Genomic DNA, 8,090 nt, shown 5'->3' with positions numbered 1-8,090 from the left:
AATATATGTTATTTCATTTTCTAAAGCTGTTCTCTTTATTATTCCATTCGGAGAGAACATATACGCATAAACTAGAAAGTGTAACTACGAATATGTTTGCTCTTGAATGACGGAAAGTAACGCAGAGGAGCTATAAGTGTTGAGGCAGGTTACAACATTTATCAAGATTTTGTAAACATACGTGTATAAGTTTAAAACGGACCAATAGGTTTTGTGATTTAAACTGAATCTTGTTTGGAGGAGAGAAAATACGAGGATTGACCTCGGAGTAATTTCTGCCTGCATCATTGTTTGATATATAGTGTGTTTTGTATTTATTTCCTTCATCTCATAGGTAATGGCAGCTAAACGTTATGACAGCTAAGCTGCTCTCCTCCAAAACATTCTTCAAACTGTGAGGGTTACCACATTATTTTTTTATTACAGGTGTATATCCTTATTTTAATCTATGATAATGATATCAGCTTCAGAAAAGAAAATTCACACACACAAAAAAAAGTTGAGCTAAAAAAATGCATTACTACTTATAACTTTGTATAATCTTACGTCTTTCATGAGCAAACTTACTTGATACTTAGATGTTGCCTCCTCTAGAATTAAAGAATAGTGATAACAATTTTGGAAAATATAAAATCTAATGAAGTTGAGATTATAAAAAGTTTGACACTCACTTTTGGTCATATTACATTCATTTGCTATGTAGACCTGATCAACCAACAGGCAAAAACAAACAAAAAACGGATCATCATATTAAAATTCAAACATTAATAATACTTAAGTTTCAATGATCATAAATTATATATATTCACATATATGTGTGTAGATCATACGAGTATACTCATGCTAAATTTATGGTACTTATTTTAAACATACATATATAACATGATATTCACACATACATATTATACTTGTATGTAAAGAGAGTTGAATTATGGATATAAATGCATACTTATTTGAGCATGCAGTGCAAAAGGGCATCAAATGGACAAAGGCTATTCATCATTTTTGGACAGGCTCTGCTAAAATAAGAAGTAAAATGATAGTATTAAATACATTTTTTTCCTTTTGAGTTTTTATGACGTATAAATTAAAGATCTGAGGGATAATTATTAGGATCGAAATAAATAATATTTAATCTCATATACCTACATACATATATATATCTATAAAATAAAATAAAAATCATCACATAGCTTGAGTTGTAAAAATATGACCTGAGACGAGTCTATAACTTTTTGTAAATGCAACTTGAGCGGTGTTTTTATTATTTTCATTCATAAGGAGGAAACATGTAGGTATAAAGTGTAGATTTCCTTCCTCACCCTCTCATAACTGCTGACATAGGTAGTAGGGACCCAAAAATTGCAGTATCATGAATAAATTATGAAAGACATGATTTTTATGGAATCAAGAAAAGAAAACTCAAAACCTATATATTTTCTATTCAATATCCTTGAAAAAACAAAACAAAAAAAACCCCTTGAAATGCCGATGAACAGATTGGCCACTCTTGACGAAGGCCGTGTCCATGTTGTAGTATGTTGTCAGCTCGGAGAGAATCCAAATTGGAATAATAAGTGTGAGAATTGCAGTATATATTTTTCTCTAAGACGCCCCAAAGTCCAAGGAGTTGAGGTCAGAACTGGAGGAGGACCACATTGAAGCAGGCAAGAAGTCACCCTTATTGTCACTGCATAAGTTTTTGTTCTTCTTGGATGTATAGGGTTGGAATGAACGTCTTAATGTAGTTGGTCGTGTGAAGGTAGATGACAACGGTCTCTGTAGCCTTTTTGGCACTTATACTGGTGCAGATCGTACATGCATGGCCTTTTTTATTATTACTCCAACATTTTTACACATAGAGACACGAGATAAAAACAAAAACTATTTGTTTTTGGTTTCAGCTGTTGTTTGGTTGCGTAATGACACCTTGCAAATAAAAATACTGTGAAAAGAATCATAATCAAATGCTACTTCGAGTTTTGGGTCGGCACTCTGTTCACGTGCTGGGGTTCGACTATAAACTGGACTGTTCTAATTATTGAAAGTTGGTTTAAGTTCAGAAGGTACAAAGTAGCTACAAAGTGGGGTCCCAAAATCAGCAATATCATTTGTTTACGTTTTTATGCCGTTATTTTTAATTAAGATGTTCTATTACTTAACCAAACGACAGATGAGACCAAAATCAACCTCTCCTGTGTCTAGACGGCGCACATTCTTCAAATTGTGGGGGAGAGTTACAATGTCATTTTTCGTTTTCTTATTTTTTAGCATACCCACAGATCATACTTTAATCAACTCTAAACATACCACATCCCCTGTCTGTAGTATGTGCATAAGGTAATTACAAGAAAAGTTGCCACATCTGTTATGAATTAAGTCTCTGTAGGATTCGTAGGTGACCAAAAAAGAAAATGGAGAATTAGAAATAAATCCCATCAGTCGCGTCTCTTTCACCCTATCCCTCCTTTCTAATGAGCTTATTTTCTCCCTTTCTCACCCTCTCCGTAAAGATGGGGAGCGGCTCTCCTCATCATTTAAAAAGGATATCAAAAAGATGTTTAATTTTATAGTTACTAATTGTGGATGGATTGATTCATATATGATGTATATGAAGAAAGTTAGTTTCTTATTTTGAATGATCTCTTTAGATAATCATTCCCCCTCCTTTTCATTGCAATCATAATAAACAATCTGAGATTGTTTATTTATTTTAGATTCGTCTCTTGTGGCAATATTTTCTTTATTATTGTTTTATTGTATTTTTACCAAAATATTCGTTTTTAATTAAATGAGGATATATTTGTGTAGTGTGTACACTTATTCAAAGAGGGAAGAATGACCAAAAAGAGGACAGGGGAATTGTTTATCTCATTCCAAAATTATTCTATATGCTATATATGTAAACTTAATTATTTAAATCTTGTATAACGTATTAATTATCATTATGTCATTTGAAAAAATTAAAATTTATATAAAAAAACATTTAAAAATAGAACAATCACTCAGTAGAGCGCAAAACCTTTGCTTAAAATCAAATATGTATCTCGATTTGTTCCAAAGTTATGGTCGATTATGCATTTTCGAACTTTTTTGTTACCCTAACATCTCAAAATTTAATGGTCTCATACTGTGGCCATATATATTTATTCTTCCTACGAAGTTGGATCAAAACCCATTTGTAATTTTTGTTGTAATCCTGGTGACAAACAGCCAAATGACTGTTTAATCTTTTTTAGTGGGACAAACAGTCACAAAGTTAATATTGTCCTTAAAAAAGAACAGCATATTTTGAATGCCCTAAGGCAAAGGAAAGAGAAAGGAACTGGAGGAGTTTTAAACATTGTAAAGTTGTACACGAATGTTTTAAAATATTTATATGCCTAGTATTTTTTTATATAGTTGTCATATTTAATGTGTGTGTTTATTATATATTTACGTGTTTCTTTTTGTTTGTGTATCTGTCTTTATTGTTTTAAAATCTGAAAATATATATCAATGTCGAGTAAAGGCCACGATAACTTAAAAAAACATCATTGCTCTAATTTGCGTTACATTGTGAGTATTTTAATCCTAAGGATGTCACAAATAAATAAATATACTATTTTGGTACTGCGTATTTCACGTATATATTTTGAATTATTTCCTCGGTTTTACTTCTCAAATATTGCTTTTTGATAAGAAATTTTTCATATATTAATATTAAATCTGCTTTTAAAGATCGTTTATGCTATTATGAATAATTATCATTCTGTAAAACAAAACTGTCTTTAAATTATTAAAAATACGACATTTTAAGATATATTTAACATGAATGCCATAATTTTTATTATATTTTAAACAAAATAAATAAATGATTGAATAAGTAAAAAAATCAATGATGATTTCGTGACATTTTTTTTTTTTTGGTCTTCAATTTAACTTTTTTTTATCCTGCAACAACTATGAACTTAAATAAGTTTATTTGTGAGGGCTACCTACACTAAATATGGCTCTATTCTGTGTGTATTGATGAATGAAAGTAGTCATTTATTTTCAATTATTAAGCATTGTTCGACGTTATAAGGCAATAAATCATTTGCTAAAATATATCAATTTAATTTTCCTCCGGTCACTCATTATAATTATCTCTTACTATAATATTAAAAAATTAACAGCAAATTCCATCAAAGAAAAAAAAAGAATATTTTTCATGATTTATGTGGTGGTTCAAAAATTATTCCCATCAAAGCAATTATAAGAAACCTACAAATAAATATTTAACTATAATTTAGGATTCATAAATTATTTTTTGATCATTCACGAATAGTTTAATAAGTATTAGTTATTTTTAAGATATTTAATAAATTACTTAATTAATTACTTTACTGTATTTATTATTTATCATCTCATCCTGAAATTTCAAAATGGATTTCACAGGACACATCTTAAAACAATTGTGTACCGTGTATAAGTTTGCCTACACGCCATACTTTCTCTTTCGATCACCAAATTGGAGACCACGTAACTGGAAATTAGAAATTTAATTATCATAATCTTTTGATAATATAAAAATAATTCGGCTAAGTGATGCAACGCAAAGAATAAATTATTGAAGTAGGGTGAGAGGTATTTTTTTGGATATTCGAATAATCAGAACTTTCATGGATCTTGAAATTAGATCGAATTATGTGGAGATGTTTGTGATTTTGTCTCTTAAAGAGTGCATGGTAAGGGAATCCATGGACTTAGGGATGGGACAGGAGAAGATCACATCTCATTACGAAAAACACTACTATTTATATTACATGATAGAAAAGATCTTTAAATTCCTAATTACTTTAAACATAAACTAGTGCAAACACGCTATCTTAAAGATAGCTAATGATAAATTATAAAGATTTTATTTGTATTTAGCTTGTTTATGTTAAAATTCTGAACTAAAACGATCTACTATAGACTATAATTATATAATGGGTAAATTTATCGTGTAAAACCTCTCTGTACACAACATTTTGGTTGTTTTCTATCGATTTGATGTAAATATAATCAAAACTGCACACCCTTTTGAGACTTTTGAAAATGCAGTATGTAAATGACCATATGAAAATACTGATTTTGATACATATGAAGCAATTTTTTCAAATGTCTGACCTTATCATTTATTTATTGACATTCCTAATTTTATGGAGAACTGTTTTCTTATAAGATAAAATGGAAACTCATCGCCCCCAGAAGTAAGGGTGGTAAGTTTGGAAAAAATCCAATTGCTATATATGGTGTTACTTTTTCAACCATAATGCACATACAAGACTTACTGGCTAATCCTCTTCCTTAATCCTTTTTTTAATTCGTATTTAATATACGATCTCCCTTTTTCCTTAGGACTATAATTCGTTTTTTGGACTTTTAGTTTCTTTGGTGCATTTTCGAATCAAAAATATATACCTTAAAAAAACCTTGAGACACGTGTAATCAATCTTGTTTAATGGAAAAAATCTACTTATTAGCGAAATATCAAACTTGCTCTCCAGGGCCCCTGAATCTGATCTGATCAGAATAAAAATCTAACACTTCGTCTGTAACTCAGAATTATAAACAACTTTTATTTTCTGTCTGAAGTCTGTATTTGACTCCGTTTTTGAAATAAATACATTTTTACCATTTTTTTTTCTAAGCAGGACGTACATCACACATAAATTATTTTATTAATATGTAGGATAAATCGAAATGGGATTAATTTCCAACGTAGACCCTTATTCGAGCAATTGTGATCAATACAATTACAACACAATTAAGTGATACTTAATTATTTGAATATGAAGACATTATATTATGTATTAGGGAATATATGTATAATTAGATTCGAAAAAGATACATAATTACAAATTAAAATTTAAGTGTATAAATAATTATAATATATTGAGAATTCCTTCCTTAAGTGATGTTATCGATGTTCAAGAATAAATCTGCAGAAAAAGACGGATTAGCACAATTCTACTCCCGGATAAAATATTCCTAAAGATAGATTACATATCAAAATCCAATTGTATGCTCTGAAATTATGGAAGAGCTGAATCTATGCGATTGGTAACATCTAAAGAAATTGTATTACTTTAGAAGACGAGTCAGAAACCCGAATGTGAATCCCTCGGTTTGTGTTCTCTATCCCCATTGGGCTTGAGGGATCCTTATATATATATCTATATTATTTTATTTCATCTCTTTCACTCGTATCCTTTAAAGTATACTTTAAGGCATGAAATAAACGTGAAAGAAAAAGTCGTAGGGCTTTACATAGTGAGGTGTTATCTCATCCCTAGGTCCACAGATCGACTCCCTGTCTCTCTCCTTCTTCTCCGAATACTCTATAACAGGAGAACTCACATTTTCCCCCATATTATGAGACCTTTCATTTACTTTCATGAACCTCCAAAGTCTTAATTATCCGAATATCTTGAAAAAGTAAAGAGCCCTCTCTTCGTAATCCAATAATATATTCTTCGCATTGCGAAGTAATTTCCTTATAATTAAAAGGTTATAATAATCGAGTTTAAATTTTCCATTGAAATTTTCTAAATACATAGAGAAAGTATGACGTATGGGCAAATTTGCAGAGTGTACCCAAACAATTTATCAGGAAATGAAAAACCCTAATATCAACTTATATGATTATTTTTATTCTGTAAAGATGTTTCCCAGATTGGGAAAATAATCAATTGAATCGTCATACTCTATCTAAACACTTTTTATATTACATTTGGAGAAACAGAGGAAAAATATTTTGACTGTGCTTTTTTTCTTTTTCTATCCTTTCTATTCTATTTTCATTCAAAAGAAATGGTCAGAAAAGTTTTTATTTATCATTTATTATTATCGTTATTCAAGAGGATACTTGAATACATCTGCTTTTCTTCACATTGTTAAGACATTCTAGCAATATATATATATATATATATGGTTATAAAAATAAAGAATCTTGTTCTTGTGTTACTAGTAAATCTTTTCTTTGTTCCACACAAATGTCCAAAGTCTCACGGAGGATAAGTAGAGTGAATCTCTATTGAGTATACTTACAGTGTGTCCCTTCTATTCGCGAACAAATTTTCCAAAGCTCAACTTAATTCAGATTCTCATAATGTACAAATAGTATTGAAATAAAACTTTATCTATTTACTTTTAAACCATTAAATATCAAAGTGGACACCCTTGGCCTCTACCATGGAAGCAAATTCAAGGGCAGACCTGCAAGGCCAGAAAGCCTTGCAGTTTTTAGTCACGTATAACTTCTGATATGTCAGTCCAACCCTTCTTCAAGGTAGCCTTTAGGGTATCGACATGGAAAGTGGTAGACAAAAATTTTCGATGCCGCCCCATATATTATAGTCAAGAGGTTTAAAGTCTGATGAGAACGGTGTGACATTGACCAGGGCCAAAAATTCGCCAAGTTGTCTACACACCACCTTTGAGTTTTGGGCTTTATGGGGAGGATGGCGTCTTACTAGAAAAATAACTTCCCTTGAGGTAGTTGGCCTTCAACAAGGAAAATACCACTGTCTTCACGACTTCCAAGTACACGTCTACTACGATCTCGGTTCCTTTGGAAATCAAAATGTCTAGGAAAGAAAAAAGTTATATTCAATTATTCAATTGACAGTATTTCAGGAAATAATTTAACAAAAATGTTTTTTATTATTATATCATAACATCTGTGATTTAATATACAAAATATATATAGGGGTTTCCAATAAGAGGTGTTAATTTGATCTTCAAAGAATAATGGCATTTTTTGTGATAAATGATCAGAGGTGTATTTCAATGTAAATAGAAAGGTATACGATTAATAATGGAAAACAATATCAGCCAAATGTCCGCCAAAGCCTCGCTTACAGGACCGTATCGTTTTTATGAAATTATCCTTCAATAAATAGTAAAGTGGCTGTTGCATGCCCTCAATAGCTTCATGAATTACATCTTTGAGGTCTTGAGTTGACCCTGGGCTATTGGCGTAGATCTTATTCTTCACATACCCCCAAAGGAAGAAGTTGGAAGGTGTATATTTAATAAGTCAGACAATCTGTAGTAGTAAAACTCTACTGTTTCTAGCTATT

The sequence above is a fragment of the Lepeophtheirus salmonis genome, chromosome 7, assembly GCF_016086655.4.
Source record: "Lepeophtheirus salmonis chromosome 7, UVic_Lsal_1.4, whole genome shotgun sequence".
Classification (NCBI taxonomy): domain Eukaryota; kingdom Metazoa; phylum Arthropoda; class Copepoda; order Siphonostomatoida; family Caligidae; genus Lepeophtheirus; species Lepeophtheirus salmonis.
The sequence above is the reverse complement of the archived record's forward strand: the minus strand, read 5'-3'. Positions refer to the sequence as shown.